The sequence below is a fragment of the Parasteatoda tepidariorum genome, chromosome 6 (assembly GCF_043381705.1).
Source record: "Parasteatoda tepidariorum isolate YZ-2023 chromosome 6, CAS_Ptep_4.0, whole genome shotgun sequence".
Classification (NCBI taxonomy): domain Eukaryota; kingdom Metazoa; phylum Arthropoda; class Arachnida; order Araneae; family Theridiidae; genus Parasteatoda; species Parasteatoda tepidariorum.
In genome coordinates, this window is record NC_092209.1 from 19862061 (window position 1) to 19884504 (window position 22444).

Consider the following 22444-nt stretch of genomic DNA (forward strand, 5'->3'; position numbering starts at 1 on the left):
AGCTGTAGCCGAAATCTACAGATTTGACACGATTTATTGACTTAACGGACATCAATAAGAGTGGTAAAATCAAATAAATTTGAACCACTATATTGACCAGTACAAAAAAGTATATTGACAATAACTTACTTACTCCTAATACAGCATTAATTTTTTAACTGTTTTCGAAAAAAAAATCTTAACTCGAATTCACAATAAAACGCACATCGATGAATAATAAAACGCACATATCCGTCAAATTGACAATACTGCCAACCTACAGAAAGAATTTAGGGGAATTCCCTAGGCATAACTTTTGAATTTCTCTCAACTGAAAGGTCATGATTAAAGTGGGGTTGCAACCTGTCATATTTATTTTGAAAATGGGAGAAATTTCCAAAAGTTCAGTTGGATCGAGATTTCTGGTAAGGATTCGAGGGCCCCCTGAGCTTGAGGGCCCCGGGGCTCTGCCCCACCTAGCCCCTAGGTAGCTACGCCACTGACTGCATGCAGTTCCGTTTTATACAGTTATTAAATTACTTGAATATGTTTTTAAGACAATATGAAAGCTTTTAAAAATCAAACTCGCAGGACAGAAATTTAATTCGTGCTATATTTTACGACATATAAAATAGAATTATTGAAAACGGGCTATACTTTCGCGCAGTCTTACGGCAATCCTAGACTTGGCAGCATATTTCGATAAATAAGGAAAACATTCGTTTTTGAAAAAAAAAAGTAATAATTAAACCTTACGTTGCAAGAGCATTGGGTTTGATTGGACCACTAAAAATTCTGCTGACATGTCCTTCACAAATAAAATGTGAGATGAAGAATTTTTTTACTTTGGTTTCGCTGTAGAAGAAAATCGTCTGTAAGAAACAATATTTATAATTCTTGCATCAGTTTCTTAAAATAGCGGGCAGAAAGAAGTATATTTGTTACGATTTTTAGATATTATTTTAACTAATTCTTATAAACAAGGTATTACTTTTTATTCAATTCTACAATTACTATTTTTCGTTTTTTTTCACGCGATTTAAGAAAGGAAGTAAAAAAAAAAGGTGTGCAACTTCATTTCAAGAGTTGGCGATGATATACTTTCACGCAGGGAACTTGGCACCCATTTGGCGAGCACTAAGATGCAAACAGGCTCTCTCCATAAGGATAATGGTTCTTTATTAACTTGCAGCAGAGTATATGAGTGATTGGAAAATGTTACACCAGGTTGGAAATGCGTAAGTTAGGATGAGACGGATCATTGAGATGTAGTGTAAGTCTGAGTTCCATTTCAGAGTTTTGAAAAATAATTTTAAATTTGAAACAGACTGTTAGTGCTTGATTGGTAATTGAGTAGACATGATCTTTGCACTTGAATTTGTTGCTTAAAATCGGAGAAAGATATTTTGCGCTTTTGACAACGGGGATAGTTTTGATGGATTAATAACAGGATATATATCACAAGATATATAATATGATATTAATATATTCTGAATGGAATATTCAGCTTTTACAATTGTAAGTGCTAAGAATGAAAGATTTGAGCTACTAGCTTTAACGTTTTGAAAAAGTGACATGTTCCAATAATGGAACTTTAGCGCTTAAACGGATAATACGAAAAACAACATTGTGACTTGTAATACTTCTTTAACTTATCTTGTTTTATATGCACAATTGAAATTCGTGAAAAATCTATTATTATTTAAATATTTTAAGCTGTTAAAAAGCTTTTTTTAATTACTTGATATGAATGACAGTACTCGAACGGTATTCCATCTTTCATAAGTTGTCCAGTATCATTGAATGCAAAATTATGTGAACCATTAAGAGCTACAAGAAATTTGGAAAATTATCTTTTTTACTTCATCAATTTTAAGCCGTTTATGCCAGAATAAAAACTTTCCAGTGACGTAAAAAGTGCCTTTGCGGGAGAAGAGGTAATACGTAATTCATTAAATATTTAATAACTTTCTTCTTCTTTCCTCTTACTATTATTTTAATAAAGTAAGATGATGGGATTTGATGATGAGGTGATTTTAGGTCTAAACATTTATCTTTATGTTATTGATACATATAGTGGATTTCAAATCAAAGCATTCAGGCAACAGCCTGTTGTGAACCAGGGAGGTCATAGAAGTTGAGGATCAATTATTTCAGGACCTACGGCATGATACCCGCAATGGGATCAGCATTGCACGCAGACCGCATTAATTTTCCTTAAAAGTTGGTAACCAACGATCTGAAGCCGGGTGGGCTTTAAACAACATCTCCTAGAAGAGAGGCGCCCTTCGCATGGTTCACTTTGTAGATGGAACGAACACAAACTGCGCAGTGGGGAAAATGTGGCCTTCTCTTTTCTAGGAGGTACTGCTCAAAGCCGCCACTGGGGATCGAAACCCACTATAGTGACGAAAAATACTATTCTTTTCTCTGTAAAATAAATGTTAAAAATGCATACTCGTACTCTTTCACTCGAATTTCTGGAGGATGAAATCGTTTTTACTATAGGCACAGATGGGTAACTAGCTTAACACATGAATTATTCAAACAGATATGATGATTACCTATTTATTTTTCTTTTGCCGAGAGATTTTTTCTACGGATTTAAAGTGCTAGAAAAATTTACTATAAAACTTCCGTAATTTAAGAAATTATTTTTCTAGTGGTCTCTAAGGTTATGTATTAATATTTAAATAAATTAGAATTGCTGAACTATTTTCACTTCTATATATAAATATATATTATTTAAACAGTTATATAATTAGAGATTATTTGGGCAATTAGACAATTGAGCTTATTGTCGAATTGTTCTTTTACATACCTTTCGTTTACCTATATTTTTAAAAGATCTTCACCAGAACATGGCTTAATGAATAGACCACATTTTAGTGAAATTCTTTTATAAATTCTATCGATTTTAAAATTTTCTGCTTTACAAAGAAATCTTTCGCAAAAATCATATATGTTAGAGGGCATTTCAAGATTCGATTCTTGGTTTTATAATTGTTATTTAGAAGTGGTTTTCTTCGCGATAGGGTATGAATGAACTAAAAATATGGATGCAAATTTTTTTTTTCTTTTTTTCTGCAAACAGTTATAAGCTACATTTTCATTTCTTTTATATTTTGTGGAAATCTAGAAAGTGGTATAAAAAGTTTTTACTCAGTAATTAATATCAGTCGAAGTGTCTATTTCAGTTTTTTCTCTCTTTCCAAAACTTTTTTTTAAAAGTGGTTCATTGCTTAAACAAGAATAAATCCAATATATTTAATAACAAAACAGCAACCATTTCTTTTATTTAATCCTTTCTGGTGCTGCGTAGCAAGTTTTTCAACACTAATTCAACAAATGTTACAAACCACTAGAAGTGTAAAACTAATTGCTTTTAAACGTTTAGCAACCACACTCTTTTTAACAACTAAGACCTAAAATATATGTCGCTTCTATTGAAATGTACTGTTTAAGGTCACACTTGCTAATGTCTTATTTAATACTCATAAATACTCTCTGAAAATAGTCTTCAAAATTATTAAGGGTTAATAGTTTTGAATATTCATTATAAATTCAATCATTTTTTTTTTAAAGAAGGATTCCTTTTTAGAAAAAAGGCTATATGTGGTAGCAAAGTGTTTTGTTATCATTATTTATTTAGTGGAAGCAAAGTAGCTCTACATATTAAAATATATTAACAAAATAAATATTTAAACTTGAATCTGATGTCCGATACCAATATAGTTGCTGTCTTATGCCACTTATTATTTTAAGGCAGAGGAGAGAGCTTCTTCTTGTTTTCCAGTGGCGCCATCTATGGCCAAGAAAACGACTTCAGTAACACATACGTCTCAGCCCGTTTTGCTAGGAGGACCCATTCATACTACATTCATTCATCCACAGATCATAATTTTGACATGAAACAGAGCACGATCAATATCCGATCCAACACCCCCAGAGGTATTGATTTGTCATGAGAACATGGAGGACTTTGTAACCCTGACAGATTTGGTGTGTATCAGTCACCATTTTATACATGGGACGGGGATCAAATATACGTTTTCTTGGACTAGGGACCAACGCCTTACGAACTAGGCATTCCTGGCCGTAGGTGTAAACGAGACGGAAAAGAGAAAAAGCTGGTTGTAAAATCATTTAAGTTTTAACTTATTTTTAAAATGAGTAAATCTATTCTCTTTTTTTAAATTTAAACTATTCAAGAATATCTACTTTTTCTCAAGTACTGTATAAAACATCAGGGCACCTGAGGCCGCTTGAAGCCCCTTTCTCATTCATTTTTAGCTTGATCTTTGTGGTGCATCGATAAGGTTGTGGAATACAAATGAAATAAAGGAGCAATCATGTGGATCATTGAGGTTCTGACTTTGTAATTATTCTTTTTCTCAAGAAAGAAGCAGTTTTATCTCAAAAAAAATCTCGATAGTTACAGAAATTTAATGTTTCTGGAGAAAGAAAATGCTTGAATGAAATGCCTTTCGTACCAGTTTTTGATCTTTTCCGTCTTGGTACATATACGTTTTCAGCCCAGATCCCGGCTCATCAATATAGTTCTAAACCTAAAGTAGGAGTCAATAAATTCAGAATCACAGCTGTTTTTATCAAATATCTTAGTGCTTTTTCTAAACTGAAGGTTGGTTCGTGATTTGTCTTCTACTAAGAAAATTTATATAGGATACTCAGACTCTTTTGAATGTTAAAAAAAAAAAAAAAAAANAAAAAAAAAAAAAACAGTGACGAAAAATAGCTAAGACCAGTATGAGCCTTACAATTTCATATTTTTGTTTTTACCAAGTCACACACTTAATGAATTCATGCAAAAATGACGTCATGCATTTGGTTATATATTGGTAGAGCCCCTGAGTTAGACAGGCCTACTTATCATTTATTGTTGGAGCAAAGAGCTAACATAAGCACAGCGAATAAATATTTTAAAGTGGTAGTATATTAATTGTAATTCTTGGTTTAATTAGTTCGATTTAGTAGATTTTAATCCGCCACTATTTCTAAACAATGCGTAGGCTTTCCACCATTCACCACTTTACAGTACTTATTACATGTTTTACATTTTTAAAAGCAAGCAAATATTGTCAACTATTTGCAAAATTTACTTTGTAGTTATTTACCGTTTTTTAAATTATTTTGGCGTGTCCGACGCAGTTGGCATCTCTGTAATAACATAACTAATACTAACATAACGTTAACTTGCGAACTTGTTTGCTCTAATATTGCTTGATAGGTCAGCTCTGATAGTATAGGAGCCTTATATATTGGTAAAGTATAAAGCATACAGCATAAAGCACACAGTATGCAATTCAAACAATACTCATGAATACATTCATACAATACTCATGAATTATATGAATACAGACAATACTCATGAATACATTCATGCAATTCATATAATATCAATAATACTGCATGCATACAGTATGCAGTAATTCATATAAAAATGCAGTGTAGCATTGGGTTACATATTGGCTAAAGTATAACTCACACTGTATAAAGCATACAGCATAAAGTCCAGCAACTTCAAAACTTTTTTAATAATTGTTTTCAGTACCGCTGGGGGGAAAATGATAAAAACTTGCTCTCTTCTAAACAATAATAGCTAGAATAAATATTTATAATCCTTAAATTATTATCAAATGCTTTCAAAATATATTAACATCAAATGAAATACTATCGCGAAGAAAGTATAACAATGCTCTACCATACGTTACAGTTAATAAATAATGTGCGTAAAGTTACGCGAGTATAACTTTTCGCAACTTTAGTTCGTTCTTTTAACTATTATTATAGTTTGGCGACGAACAGTGTAGCAATTTATTTTATCCAATCTACTGAAACTATGATAGCTGAGGAGGTTCGATGATTTCTGAAAATAATGAATTTCTTAACGTCACGTGAGCTCGCAGCCGAAAGTCATAGATAGCAGGAATATACTTAGTGAGGCTGGAAAATTACTAATTTAGCGAATAAAATTACAATTTTACCGAATCAAAAAATATTTTTTTGTGCATGAAATAAGCATGAAGTTGTTTAACGCTAATTTGTATAAAATTAGCATTAAACTGCCAAAACGAATAAAATTTTTGTAATTTTAATTTTGCTGAAAAATGTTCGCCGAAAGTAAGAGTTTTCGTTAAATAACATTTATAGCAAATTAGATGGTATCTAATTTTGAAGAATTTGTAAATTCTAGAGTAGTGAAAAGTATAGAAAGGTCAAAGTGACCTCCCATCCTGCGGCACGGCCCCATTTCTTTCGTATTAAATAGCATACGAACCATTAACCCGATGTTCCAATTACCAGTTTTTTTTTATTTCAGAATAGCAATTCTTATAGAGTTTATCTTATTGTGATAAATATGTTCATAAACAAATCGCATAGTAGAATCACTTATAAAGTTGTTTGACTATCGAGATTCGTTGCCCTAACATAAAGATATTTAGACCTAAAGGTGTACATTATGGATCCAATAACAATGTAATATGGTTCTGTGAATCTATTATGAGTAGAGATTAACAATATACAAATTAAGTATTAAGCCGGAAAGAAAAAAAAAATTCTGAATCATTTTTGTGGCTTGTTAGCACGTTGAATGCCATGAGGGTCACCGGTGACAGGCGAAAGCAAGATTATTAGAAACACATAATTCGAGTAAATTTTAATTTTTTTTTGTATTATTATCGTTATTAAAATGGTTTGAAGAAATTAATGCAATATAGAACACACAAAAATAGTTTTTTTTTATATACACAGAGATGGCAACTTGATCCGGACAACGAATAAATATTTTCAAGTGGTAGTTTCTCAATTGTGATTCTTAGTTTAATAAATTCAATTTAGTAGATTTTTATCCACCACTATTTCTAAACAATTCGTAGGTTTATCTAAATCACCACTTTCTTTCAGATATGTCATGCATACCTGCCAACATTCACTTTTTTCGAGAATGGATTTTTCAAGTGGTAGTAAAATAATTACCGAAAAACTATCTTCCTCATAAATATATTTATATTTTAATCAGGTTAAAATTCGCTATCGTAAGGATTAGTATGCTTTTATATATATGTTGTACTTATTTATATGTAGTGGTGGTCAAACTGATTTGAAATTATTATTATAATTCAAAAAGTTTAGTGAAATAACATGAATTTCGCTAGCACTTTAAATATGAAAATAAAATCTTTCGGGAAAACCGGAAGAGTTGGCAGCTATGGTCATGCTAAACCTTTTAAAAAACTAGCAAAATCTGCAAAATATGCAAATTTAGTTTGTAGTTATTTACCGTTTGGCCAGACGGGCAAGCCACGTAAAATAATAGTGGCATTCAACTTGATAGCTGTTAAAAAACTTTGAAATTAATTTAGTGTGATCACTAACAACTCCCAATTCTGTAATAAATGAATTAACTTGATAAAAGTCAAGTAAAATTCTTTTCCTTCAGTTAAATTTTCTGAACCAAAATTCTTTCTGACAGGTTAAAAAATATCGTATTTCTCTTTAATTGTTTACATAATTCTCTTTTCTTGTGATAATTTATAAATTTTGAAAGGACTATCTAATTGACTTCGACTGTTCGATAATTCGACTATCTAATTGAGGTACCAAGATACTATGAATCCCCAAATATTTTTCATTAGTATATTGTCCCCCAAATCTGATTCATTGAATGGCCGCTAGTGGCACGCTCAATCCGACCTGTTTAGGTTGCTATAACAACGCTCAAACACACCCAGAAAAACCACGCGTTTTTGAAACATCCCGACATGGATATAAACATTTGAAATGCCGATGGAGTTCCATTCATAAGCCCGATATTTTGTCTCCTTTTGTGCTATCTTTTTACTAATGTTGGAGATGTGAGAAGTTTCAAACGATAATTTTTTATTCGATTAAACCAAATCAAAGGTTAATTGAGCGTCCAATTCATGACTTCTAGTTGTTCGACAAGTAAAAGAAGAATCATTGCGGAACAACTTTCTTTTTCTTTTTATTCTCTTTATTTTACTTTTTTTTTACGCTTGGCCCAAGGACATGCGTTCCGCATGGCATAATCAAGTTGAAAGCCAAGTTCACCGACTGTGCAATTTTATTTGTTGTTGCCAGAAAACCACCTGATAATCGAAATTATGGTTCATAATTCACAATGTTTGAAAAATTTCGTATTATGAATTGGCAGCTGAGAGAATGAATTGTAAACAAGCTGTACCATGTGAAGTAAGTCTTGCTATTATTATTATAATTATTGTTTTCACCGTTTTTACAACTTTTGTTTTATTTTAAAGTCTAATGGACTTAATATTACAATTTAATTTTATTTACAAAAAGTTGTCGATTCTTTAAAAATGAATAACGTCATGCATTATTATCGAGCGTATCGCTTTTTGCTAATTATGTGGGGGTTTGAAACGAATGCTATTTCTTGCAATTTTCACTACTTTCGTTTTGTTTTAAAATACAACTCAGTTATGCAGAATGTGTAAAAATATTTATATTTTCATAGTTTTGAAAAGAATTATGTTAGTTATCTTTTTTTGAGGCTGATAATTTTAACTGAGATGTAGGTTAGTTTGTATTAACTATTTTAAATGTTATATCGACTTAAAAACTGAAAATTTTAAAAATACACAAAAGAAACAACTTGAGGTATGACATTTCATTCCTCAATTTTCTATTTTTATACCTAAACGAGTTTCTCTGAAACATAATTTTGTTTTGTTTGAAATATGCAGGTCTAACCATTTTATGACCGTCGTTGAACAGCAGACCCAATTTTGGGTTTACGACTGCTAATGTTCAACTCCGTAGCCTTGTAATTTTGAATCCAATCCGGAAGACAAGGGAACTTCTGGATCAAGTAATGGGGAAAATTTGCCTTCAGAGAGGACTTTTTGAGGGAACTAACTCGCATTTGCGCAACGTGAGGAGCAAAACCACAGAAACCTCCCACGATTAACCAAGGAGACTCTAACCCATAATCCATCTTCCACTGAGGATTATTTACGTCAGCACTGGCCGGGTGCAGATTTCGGATCGATCAGCCATCGCTAGGACTCGAACTCGGTTCACCTCATTGGAATGCGAACGCTCTATTCACTGAGCAACCACTGCTCTGGATCAAGTTTTGGGATAAATTTGCCTTGAGGACTTTTTGATGAAACTAACCCGCATTTGCGTAACATGGAGAGGAACACCTCCCACTGTTATAGTGACGGTAAGGGGACTCTAACTCATGATCTGTCTACCGCTGATGATATTTTACGTCATCACGGAGATCGGTGCGAGCCGGGTGTGGAATTCGTACCAACCAGCAATCGCTTGGATTCGAACCTGGTTCACCTCAGTGGAAGGTGAATTCTCTTTCTAACTATTAATGTATCGTTCCTGAAGGTTTGGCCGGATCAAGATAATAGACTAAAACTAAATACTTTACTCGGTTGGTCCCGGATACCTGGCAAAATTTTTAATTGTTACCCGGTAGTTCCGGGTATCCGGTAAAATTTGGATTTATTATCCTTACGGTTATTACGACAGTTATGCATAAAAATTGTATAGAAAAAGTAAGTTGGAAATAGAAATCATTGAGCTATAATGTCATAAATGCTATTTTAGATATTGAACGTAAATCAACTTATTATGAAAATGTTAGGAAATGTACTAGAATGGTCTGAAATTAATTTTTGTTTTGTTATTAAAATAAAAACTACCATCAAAATTTTGTTTATTTATTTTTTTGTTAAAACAATTGTCGCAATTTTTACATAAGCTTTTATTTACTCAAAAATTAATAATCGCAGATGCTCAGGTAGCATTAGAATAAAATGTGTTAGAATAAAATATTCATATTCTGTTTGCTACTCGTCTATTATAATTCTTTAAAATGCTAAGTCCACAATCTCCAATAATGAAAACAAATTATTGTATTCATTCTTTTGCTGAAAGAAAATTTAGTATGAGAGTTAATATTCATATATCGCATTTTTTCTACAGTTATCTTTGAACTTTATTCATTATGATTTTATTCACTTAAAAAAATATCTACATAATTCCTCTTCTAATTTTGTAATCATTCAACTATTCTATTTATTTAGTTAAAGAGCTTTTAATTTCTGAACTTTCTTGTCCTTCTCATAAACGGACACCTCTTTTCTGCGACCTTTTTTCTCCACCCTTCACTTTATTAAGGTTTCTTTCGCTTAAAATTCCGCACTAAAATAAAATATGTTGCCCCTAACAATTAGAAGAAACTGATGGAATACATGGATTTCCAAAAGAAAGGAAAAAGTTTAAGGTTATTATAGTTCCGAATATAGTGTGCCAAACACAAATGAGTGTTACCTAGCACTGGATACTCAGTAAAATTTTGGGTACCTGATACTCGGTGCAGAGATAAAAAAACCGGTTATTCTGTATCGAGTAGTAATTTTTTTCTAGTCCCAGGTAGGTCTATAATTTTTACAATTATATTAATTTATCTTTCAAATTATGGTAAAGCAAATGATTCTGATATTGGTATTATTAATATTAATGATTTTAATATAATCGATATATGTTCTACATCTGTTTTTTTTTGTAATGCAAATATCGAAGCCACGAAAAGTGTTGTCTTTTCTGCCACATAAAACTAGTCTCCTGTTTTTTTTCTTTTCTTTTATTCATTGTCATCATTAACCAACAGCTGTTAAATATAAAAGCGCTCTAAAAATCATTAATCTCTTGTTACAATTCCCTACTGTTCTCTTATCTAGCTATATATTATCTCTTAAAATCAGATTACTTGCGAAAAAATGATAAGCATTTTTTGGTTAAAAGAATTGGCATTGTGTATTGTGATTTTTATTATAACTTGTATTATTCTGTGCATTTTATAGGCTAACTTCATAGCTAGTTTTGTTCAGTGAAAAATTTTGATGTTATGAGTTATGATTTTATGATCAGTTATATAACTAATAGTATCAGATTCAGAATCATCTTCATCAAACTTGATTTCATTACCTAGCAGTTTTAACATATGATTCTGCAGTTATTTAGCATACGTAAAATAAATGAGCATATGATTATAAAAGCTTGTTTATTTTTCTCTGAAATCATTTTCAAACGATCAGATACTTTAAGCGTGATGCTTTTCGCTTGTATTCACTGTAAGATAAAAATCATCTTTATTAAAGAAAATTCGCATTTCTGACTTTTTTTTCTTCTGATTTCACTGCATATAAATTAGAGAGGAGATTGTTGCGGTGAAATTCAAAGACATTGGAGAAAATATGTCAAAGTTTGAGGATATTTTTTGTTCTTAAATAAATATAAAGTTTATGAGGACAACTATTGAAATTAGAACACTTTCCTCAAGATTTGAGGACGTCTGGTTAACTTAGTGCCAAGAGAAAACAATTGCAACAGTTCATTGTTCAAATAAAACTATATATGATCGAATTCATAAGATATCAGTCAATATTAAAAATATATTAGCTGATTGATAGAGCTGTACCCCATGAGCTATGCAACTTAAAGAACAAATATCGTTGGACTGCAATACTGTTTGTTTTTGTGATGTATCAGTTGGGAGGATCCATCGGAGATGATTTGTTACATTTTTCCATTTTAAATAATATTTTTAAAATGGTGTAAAAACTTGTATATTCAAAAGTTTTCAACTAATATTAAGTAAAATAATAAAAATTGATAAATGTTTACTAAAAGTTACTTTTTGCATAGAATTTTCTTTTCATCAATAAATTTCATAATTTTGTGCGAAAATTTTTCTATTCGTGTAAAAATTTTTAGAGATATGGTTAAATACGCAAAAAAGTAAAATTAACATTAAGGGGTCCCAACTTTGGACCGCTTTCCTGGACAAAATATTGGAGTCATACATCCCAGATAGCGGCTATCTCCTATATATATATATATATATATGTATTTTTGGGGGGGGGGTCATAAATCCAAATCTGTCAAAAAAACGGATGTTAATTCCGAAAAAGTAAATTTTTGTGTCTGATTTCGTAACTTAAAATATGATTTGCACTTATTAATTAGCTTATTTGAGGTTAACCCCTCGAACCATTAAGATTGAGTGCTAGAACGTTAAGATCCGATTATTAGATCAAAAGTTATTCAGAGTGGACCGTTTTTTATTTTCGGCATTGTATTATAATTCTCTGGGAATATGATCTCTCTAACAATAATGTATAGCAGTTCATAAAAATAATTATAATTAACTTTTGTGAAATTGGGACGCAAATCACGGTTTTTGTGAATTCTGAAATGGGGACGTGATGGTAGAAATTTGAAAACGTTTGTATTCGAATAATCTTTCAAGCGACAAACTTAGCCGAAACAATTTGGACTTGATTATATTAAATTGGAATATCCCATTTCAAATGTATATTTTAACATTTCCAATCTTATGAAACGAATCAAATTTGATGGCTGTTAGTAATGCCATCGCCACAGCATAAATTTAGAGGGATTTTGTGAAGGTTATGATTATTTAATTTTTGTAGAGGGTGTGGCTCATGCACACAGAAAATCCATCAAAAGTAGAATGAAATTGGAAGAGGGCCAGCAGAAGTTTATGTGAGAGAAGAATTTAGATGACTCATTATCTTTTTAATAAGCCAATCATGGAGTCATAATATTTTTAATTGTGCAATTAATTTATTTAAGAATATGATTCCCAACGGATGTTCTTTGTTTGACACTATGAAGTAGTAAACTGTACATTTATAACTTAAGTATATTCCTTTTAGCATGGTCGACACAGTTTTATTATTTTATTTATAAACACTCGTTCCAGATTTGTTGGCGCTAGCTGAAGGATTAGCAGAATCTTTTTTTCGAACGCAATCCGCACCATATGTTATATTATTAGCAATTTTTGTTGTTCATAACTGAGTAATCCGTTCTGGCAGTTACTATGCATATTATCAGGACTATCAACAACTAATAAACCAACTACATTAAAATATTAATTTTTTCTGTTTTATAACAACTAAGTAACGTGTTCTGGTTGTTACTAAGCATAATATCAGAGCTGCCAACTGCTGCGCGATTTTCAAAATATATTACATAGTGATAGACAATCAAAAACTAAAACTTCAGGATTTTCTGTTAATTTTCTATTTTTTAAAAATCCTCCCCACGAAGTAATTTGATTAGAGTGGTTTTTATATGAGCATTTGAATGATGCACATGTAGTGATGTGAAAAATGATTTTTAATCAAATTTTCAAAATAATAATAATAATAATTTCAGCGGGGAATAATTTTTTTGCATTTATTCAAATATTACATTTACAAATGTTACATTTATATTGCCTAGCTCGGGTGTGGGAATTACAAATCTTAAATTAGTTTTGCTCCTAAAATTACAGCTTCTTAAGAATGACATTTTTAGTCTAGTTTTTGTTGAAATGTACAAGTTTAAAAACGTCATATAGAACAGAGGATCGCTTAAATGTTGGGAAAAGCTTTAATGTAAGGGCACATCATCAGGATTAAAATTTTGTAATACCCAAATGTCGTCGTACGAGGATAGAGGCGCCTCCTTATTATGACCTACCTGTTCAGAACACCCGAAGAAACAATAATTGTAGTTTGTTATTATTTACCGTTTGACCAGACGGACAAACCAAATAAAATTAGCGTGGCATTCAATGTTTTAAATAAAAAAATACTCATACCACAAAGAAGTATATTATTCAATGGCCGTAAATTTAGCAGCTATATACAATGGATTTTTGAATTTGTACCTGCCGCTTTTTTACTCCTTTGTACTGTAATTGTTAATATTGCTACCGATGTTACAATTTACAGTTGAAAGCAAGCAGAATTTCAAATTTTCAAGGGGGGTGTTGTCAAGGGTGAAAATTTTTTCAAATTTTCTGAAGCCACTAAAAGAAATTCGAGTATGTAATAAAGCACTATTATTTCCCTAATTTAGACAGCTAGACAGTTTTGACTTTTTATTTAGACAACATTGTTTAGTTAAATTTTGATTTGATTTTTTAAGTTTAAGAACTTAATGTAATATCTTCTCGCATGTAATATCTTCTGAAAAAAGTGCAATGTCATATGGGTGGGAAGTAACANGGTAAGAGCTGTTACTTCACTTGGTCTTCTTACTATTTGTTATTTGAACCTCCAAAACTTTAAAACAATATTATGTAAGTTCGCTTATATATTTAATTATTTATTAGTGATGATTGTGCAATTATTATAAATCAACAATTATTATAATCAAGTTTAGGCTCGCTTTTGGAGCTCCGAAACAGATGAATTTTAATCGAGTCCGATATGCATAGATTTACTCAGAGCCCGGGACATACGTCGAATAAAGACATGATTTTGAGGTTTTCACACTCGTCCTTTGATGTCTAAACACAAGGAATTTTGCTCGAATAAATTGAAGAAAATCAAAACCTAAACAAAAGTCATTTGAATATTCTTGTTAACCTCACAAAGCAGAAACGTCGAACAGAAGAAGTACATCGATGTAATTTTTTACTCTTTATAAATTTTAAATTTTTTATATACTCAATAACAGAACACAACGTTTGTTTAAAAGTAGTAAATGATTAAATTAAATTTTTATCATGAGTTGAAATTTTTTCCCCAGCTCATCCAACGCCTCCTATAACTGATAGCCTCTACTCGGTTTTTTTGTAGGTAGTCCGATCAGACCACTATGAAGGTAAACCAATTAGTTAAAGAACCATTTAATATGATATCGATTAAAAATTAGAAAGTGGTAGCAAATATATATGTCTAAAAACTTGTTTAATTTATGAATATNGTAGCAAATATATGTCTAAAAACTTGTTTAATTTATGAAAATAATTGGTTTGTTTTATTCACTTGTCAACCACTACAGATTTAATTCTCAATTATATATATATGATGAATTTCTCTCAAGTATTTTTAAAATAGAATTTGGGTTCATGCGCACAAGTGGTTCGTTTTTTAAATAATCTGCGCAGACTACTTATAAGAAACCGTGTGGAGGCTCATCTCGCGTCTAAGTACACATTTTGCTTCCACTTTATGTAAAAAAAAAAAAAACCTCTATGCAAAATAGAAAGATTCGGAAGCTATGCATTTGTATGTTGCATTGAATTAAAACTGTGTGTAACAAAATAAATGTTAGTTTTTAAAACAAGTACCCACACTTTACTGAAGAAATTCAAAATGAATGGGATTTTCTAATAGAAACGAAAACATAAGTTAGCTACGTTGTTTAGTTTTTATTTAGCTTACTTTACTTAATATTTTAATATCATTCAACTGATAATAAAAAAAATATCAGTCTGGAATTGATAGTGTTGAAAGAGCAGCTGAAGGCAATGCTTTTATTATTAGTAGGACGAACGCGTTCCTCCTCAAATGATGCGTTTAAAATTTAAATACTACAATACAAAAAGAAAATGTCTATCTTTTCAAGGTTTATGGAGTCTTATTATGATAATGAGTAACTCATTAATATTTATATTGAATTGATGGTTCTCTAAATATTCTATACTTTTCATAACCGACAGAAACCTATAAGTTTTTCCCACGAAGCATCTGTATTCTTTTGTACCTATATAATTATAATAGTGTTCTATTTAGAATAATTTTTTAAATTTTACCCTTTATTTGCCTTATTAAATTTACTTTACAATGGTAACACCGTGTCTCTTCAAAATACATTATTATTATTCTAACTCTTTAATGAGCCATTTATTTTTAGTAAAGGTAAATTATATTTTTGGAAGTGAAATTTGTATAAGGAAAAAAAAACTCATTTAGAATTTTAGATAAAATTAATGTAAATTTTAATTTTATTTTTTTATAGTGAGTATGTTTTCCACGGCCCAGTAGGTGATATAGAAAGTAAGAAACTTACTGCTTTTTAATGCTTTAAACTTCAGGTATTATACATATTATAACTTCTTACACGCTTTTTAAAATTGGCATATGGGCACCAAATTTATTTAAACGTGTTATGTCAAACTTGAAATTATCAACAAATTGAAATAGAAATTAAAAGTGGTAAATTAGTTTACCATGGTCTTTTACAAGTTGTATTACTTACTTACCACGACCTTAAAAGGGATTTAGTTGTATAATTTGAATAAAAAAATATCTTAAAAGGCTTATCTCGTTTTTCATATTTTCCTTTTTCAAATAGTTTATTAATGGGAGTTTAGTTTGTATGGGTGCCTTTTTAATACTTCATTTATTTTGAGATTGTTACAGGGATGCCAACTGCTCCGCTTTCTGCAAAAATTTAAAAAAAAAAAAATTGGTAGCGAATTAAGCTATAAAACTTGCAAAATAAGGATAATTACGCTTATATTTTTATACAGTCACTATAAGATATCTGCTAAAAAGTTGCATTTCATATGATACTTTGAATTTTTGATATGTTAAGGTGGAAAAATTGCTAAAAATGAAAAATATTAAACTAAAAATAACTTCAATTTCGTTAACACTAGAAATTATCTAATTTCAAAGCTGAGCAAGTTTGTATATCTCTGTTACTTTCATATAGGGTAAACCAATCAGTGAAGGAACACTACCCAGTGAAGGAACATTTCATATATATTGATTAAAAATAAGAATTTGAAAGTTTTTCTTTAGATTGATTGGTAATAATGGCAATTGGTAACAATTACTGCCAAACAATAGGAAGTCATCTGGCAATGTTTTGGATTACCTGGTTAAATAGACTTCTCTGGAAAATTTTTTGAATTCGTTATTATTTCTGCAACACTTTGTTTCTTTGAAAAAATTATAAGGTGAGTGTTTGTATTTATATGTTTGAAGTAGAATTAATTGCATGTAATAGTTTTATTTTTCTCACTGTGAAAAAGAGAATTCAAAATATAGTTATTGAAGTTACGTTTTATTTTTTTTAAGCATCATAGCATAATAAAGTAACTGAGATAAGGGGGTGTTTATTCACTGGATCACCAAACTATGAAAAACCATTGAAGGAACAAGTGTTCCTTTACTGATTTTTTTTCTAAGTTAATGAAAATAAAAGATAAACTTTAATTTTCTTGTACCTTTAGTGATGTTCCGCATCAAAAGTATGTTAAAAATACGAAAAACCAGTGAGTGAACAGGCATGTTCCTTTACTGGGCATAGATTTCCCAGTGAATGAACAGTATGTGTTAGTATGTTAACTATTTAATTTTCAATTCATGATTACAGAAAAAGTTAAATTTTCCAAGTATTTATATGTTATAATTTCAAGAATAGGCTTGTTTTTAAATATTTGTATGGCTTATAACTTCATAAAGAGCATTAAAAAATAACCAAAATTAAGTGTTCCTTTACTGGGTGTTCATTCACTGGTAAGAGCTGTTCCTTCACTTGGTCTTCTTACTATTTGTTATTTGAACCTCCAAAACTTTAAAACAATATTATGTAAGTTCGCTTAAATTGTTTTACATAATTTGCGATTAGTAACAAATATGTTGACACTGTCATTTAACTAAAATTACGGATTTTGAAATTAATATGATTTTTTAAAAGGCAAGCGAAGCTTAAGTGTTCCTGCACTGGTTAGTTTACCCTACATTACTGTCAACTGAAATTTAAGCATCTCTTTATCCCATTGTAAAAGTTGTTTTTAATGCAAATTATATATGATATTTATAAGCATTTAAAACTGCAGTTTGGAAAAAATGGTAGATTTAGAATTATATTTTTATAATTAATGTAATAAACTCCAAACATATCTAAAATTGGACGATTTTTTTTAAAATTTTCCGTTTGATGTGCACTAAATGAAAGCTAGAATGAATACTTGCTATGTACTTTCGACAAATTTTTTAAGCAATAGCAGTCACCCTTGTAATTAATAAATACATTTAAAAACAAAGGAAAATTGTACTTGATAAAATGGTACTTTTTATACAGAGAAAGAACAAATTTGCCAATTTTTGCACTTTCTCAGAAGATATTTTTCTGCGGAATTCGCATAACTTAATTATATCAACTCGGCAGAAATTTATTTATTTTTACCAGCATTTATAAGCATAAATACATAATTATCAGATTATTTATATGTTTTATTACTCTATATATCCTGAAGGTTTAAGTACTTTCAAATCAGATTCATAATTAAAGAATAAAAAAAAAACAGGAATTTTTTTTTCAGTTGGAAACATATTTTTCGTTTTGTTAAAGTGTGACAGTTAGTATCTGTGTAGAAAAAAAACCTTGTTAAAATTTATCGATAGTTTTATTTAATATTTTATGAGCATTTCATTCAAAACATTGAAACCGTTAATTACGAATTGGTTCGTGAACTAGGTTCGTGAAATGGAATCTTGTGAAATTTAAAAATATTCTGGGAAGATTATTTTCAATGAATTTGTTATTTGACAAGCAAAGAGAACGATTGGAAGAATATTTTAAAACCAAAAAACATAATTTACACATTGAAACCGTTAATTACAAATTGGTTCGTGAACTAGGTTCGTGAAATGGAATCTTGTGAAATTTGAAAATATTCTGGGAAGATTTCTTTCAATGAATTTGTTATTTGACAAGCAAAGAGAACGATTGGAAGAATATTTTAAAACTAAAAAACATAATTTAGGAAAAGGGAATTGAAATGAGAGATAGATGACTACCTGACAGCTTTTATGTTTGAAAATTCTTTATAACAAAAAGTGATTCTTATTTTCACAGCCAAATGATTAAAGAAAAGAATCTCTCATTTATAGACTGATTCGATTGACGTAGAGTTTGAAATGCTGCGATTTAGCGATGTAATCACAAAATGGAGTATCATTTCAAAATCATTCAATTACTAATTTTTCAAATTAATTTTTACATTTTTTTTAATTAATCAAATGACATAAAAACTTAATGACCCAAGAAAAGATCCAATTTAAAAAAAATCAGAAATATTAAAATATATAATATAATTTTTATACCTTACAATTCAAAAATAAAAATTAATTAATAAAATTGCCTATTTTATTTGAATTTCTCATTATATAATTTTTTTTCTTTTTGAGCTAAGGGTTTATATCTTACTGTGAAAGAATTATTATTATTTAACGAATTGATCAAAAGATACGATTCGAAGAGAAATAGGACAAAATAAACTAACATTAGAGCAACATATGTTTGAACTGTTAAAGAGCTCTTTAACAGTTGTTCAACTATAAAAGTTAGTTTTTCATAACCTCGTCTACCCCCTTCCTTATTTTGGGGGTAATAAATCCAATTTTGATGAAATAAAAGTGTACTACGTATAAAAGTATACTATAGTATATTATACAGTGGCGGATCCAGCGGGGGGGGNGTGTTGACACGGGTCATGACCCCCCACATTGAAAAAAATAAATAAAAATAATATTTTTTTTTAGTAGTTTACAAAAGAAATAAAATATTTTGAAAATTATTTAAGGGGGCATATCCACCTAGGTAGGTCGGAAAAATCGAATGTCTGTGACATCGATTTGTACCCATCAATCAATATGTTGTTGAAAATTTTAATAACTCTGCCAGTTAGTGCAGCAACAGCAGAACGTTCCTTTTCAACTCTTCGACGTCTCAAAATTTGGCTTAGAGCAACTCAAAATCAAGAACGATTAAATGGACTCGCATTATTAAACATTCATCGAGAAATTGATTTGGATGTTGAAAAAATCATTGACAGATTTGCTACAGTTTCTAAAAAACGCATTTCATTTATTATCTAAAGATTTTGAATACTTGAATTATTTATGTATTGTTCTATTGTTCATTATGAAAAAAATAAATGGGAAGACTAGCATTAAATAACCCAGTTTTTTCTTTCAAAAAAAAAATATATATATATTTTTTTTTTGATTTTTAAAAATTAATTGTTAGGGAGGGAATCAGAATCTATGACCCCCCCTCCCAGGAAAAATTTCTGGATCCGCCTCTGATAGTATATTTCTACAGAAAAAGTGCGTCTTTTTATAATAATAAGCATATAGTGTCACGGTTACAGTTTACTGTTGTAATTTATATTTTTTGAGATATTGCTATTGTATTTAGATGGAAAATATGTCCAAACATTCGAAAGTTACTAGGATGATCCACTTTTTTCTTGACACTGCTCATATTTTTAAAATTAATAAATAAATATAATAAAATATTTCTAGTCTAAGATAAATTAAACTAACAAATTATATAATTTTTCACTTGAAGTAAATATAAATTTACATTATCCATCTTATGTATACACGAAGCGGATACCTCTTTTGCTTTTCTTAATACCTCAAATAAAATTTTTTCTTGATCTTCCTAGATACATCTAAATAAGAATCTTTTTTCATTATTCCGAAGAATAATATAATTTCGAACAATTTCTCTGTACGAAGGTTAAAATATGTAATTTAGATCACACTGTCATGTAAATAAGCCAAACAATATAAAAGGATTTACTGGCCAGGATATAATGTTTTTAAGTGTTGAAAAAGTTAACAAAAAATTATATGCTCCTTTTAACCGTCTACTTAACTACTTACAGGAAATATCACTACAGCTTAGAAGTTGCAGCCATTTCAAACATTTATTTTATTTATCTGAGACATTAATTCAATACCAATAAAGCCGTATTATTAAATTACTTTGCTGCTATAAAATATGCAATCGAATTCTAATCTTTCTTATTCTAAAAGACGTTTGCTTTTACACAATAATAGTATTCAGCAAAACGGATAATCATGCTATAAATTGCTTTGTCACCGTTAGCTGTCAAAAAATGAAATTTTTAAAAAAATAAAGATGTTTCTTTTTCACATCGCGTATCTATTTGTATTTTATTAACTTCCATACATCTACCTATTCTTATTGTTTACCACTAAATATTACTCACCACAATCGATTTTTATTGCCTTCTCAATCGAACAAATCATTTACTCTTTTTTTTTTTTTTACTTATGTTTGTTATTTTACTCCTCTATTCTTGGAATTACGTAGGCGAGTCCTTTTTATGAACTCCATTATTTTGAGGAATGGTCCTTTGCAACTTCACGTGTTCGGGTTGGTTTTGTTAAGGCCAGCGTGAATTGCAAATGTCGCACGGAAAGTATCGTTTTCATCTTGAATGCAGCTGTTTAATTTGACTTATCAGAAGCATAATCATAATTATGATTGTATTCAAGGTTACGAGGCTTATCACCTGTTTCGAAGTGTCAAATTAAGATCGTGAGTTATTTATTTATTTTCTATTCTTGTTTGTTTTAACGTTACTTTAAACTGCATAGAGAGTTATTGTTTCTTAATAGAAGATAAATGCAAACGATAAAGTTAGGGTAAGTGCATGAAAAACAATTTGTTTCTAATAATTTTAAACGTTTAAGGCAGTGTTTCCCAAACTTATGACTTTTGTGTACCTTTTCTAAATTTTTCACTACGCTGCGTACCACTAATTTAAAAATAAATGTATTTTTTACTATAAAAAAATTGCACGAAAGTTAAAAATCACAACTGGCTGTTGACACCACTAATTATCAATTGTTAATTCTGCAAAAAATAGCCGATAGAAAAATACGTAATCGTAAATTTTCATGGCTAGTTTTGTTCTGAAATAAAATATTTTGAAATTTTCGTTTGTTGCAAGATATTTCGCATAAGAACGCGTATCCCTGGGGGTACGCGTACCACACTTTGGGAAACACTGCTTTAAGGTATTATAGGGTTAAGGCATACCTGCCAACTTTTACGCATTTGGCGTAAAATTTTATTTCTATATTTAAAGTGGTTGTAAAATTTATGCTTTCTATATATTCCTTGCATTTATAAACTTAATTTATAATATTTTTAATTCACCACTATTTTTAAAAAAAATTAAGCATATAGATTAATATGTAATACTGTTCTAGTAATCCGCATAAGCTTGTTCATAATACAGCAAATGTTTCTGCCTAAAATTGTAATTTACATTTCATTTTACTACCACTGGGGAATATCATCCTTGAAAGGATTAAAAGTTGGCAGGTATGTGTTAAGGACGTATTTTGAGATTTGAACATATTATTTCAAGCACTATATAGTGTTGATCTTTCATTAATTTAACATTAAACTTTATTATTTTTGTCCATCAAAATTCTAATTTGTGTGTTATCACCAAGGATAATATAAAGAATATTTTTTTCCTTTAACCAAACACCACATTTTGTTTCCACTAACAGAAAATCAAGTAAATATAGAACCATTATAATTTTGCCTTTCTGTGAGTTTTTATAATAATTATGTATTTAAAAAAATTCCCATCCACAGTGTTGCCAGCTTACTAATTTAGTGGATGGGGAAAAAATAAAATTTATTTTATGCAAATATTGACTTTCTACAAAGAGAATTCGCACAATAATTAGTTGTTCTTCGAGACATGTATGTTGAATTTTACTAAAGTATACTGACTGAAATTGATAAATATTAGTAAATAATCCATCGATTGGATAATATATAT

The 22444-nt window shown here is 29.9% G+C and overlaps 1 protein-coding gene across 4 annotated transcripts in view; it reads left to right on the forward strand.

Annotated features, from left to right (window-relative positions):
* Positions 1–22444, forward strand: part of LOC107457213 (alpha-(1,3)-fucosyltransferase C) — a 76370-nt gene that overhangs the window by 15486 nt on the left and 38440 nt on the right. The window contains exon 1 of one of the 4 annotated variants that reach the window (XM_016075316.3): positions 7688–8214. The exons of 1 other annotated variant lie outside the window; for it this stretch is intronic. The gene's annotated coding sequence lies outside the window, so the exon portion shown is untranslated. Of the gene's footprint in view, positions 1–7687; positions 8215–20896; positions 21288–22444 lie in introns of those variants that run through there. 2 more of the 4 variants (XM_016075318.3, XM_016075317.3) reach the window with 2 other exon arrangements.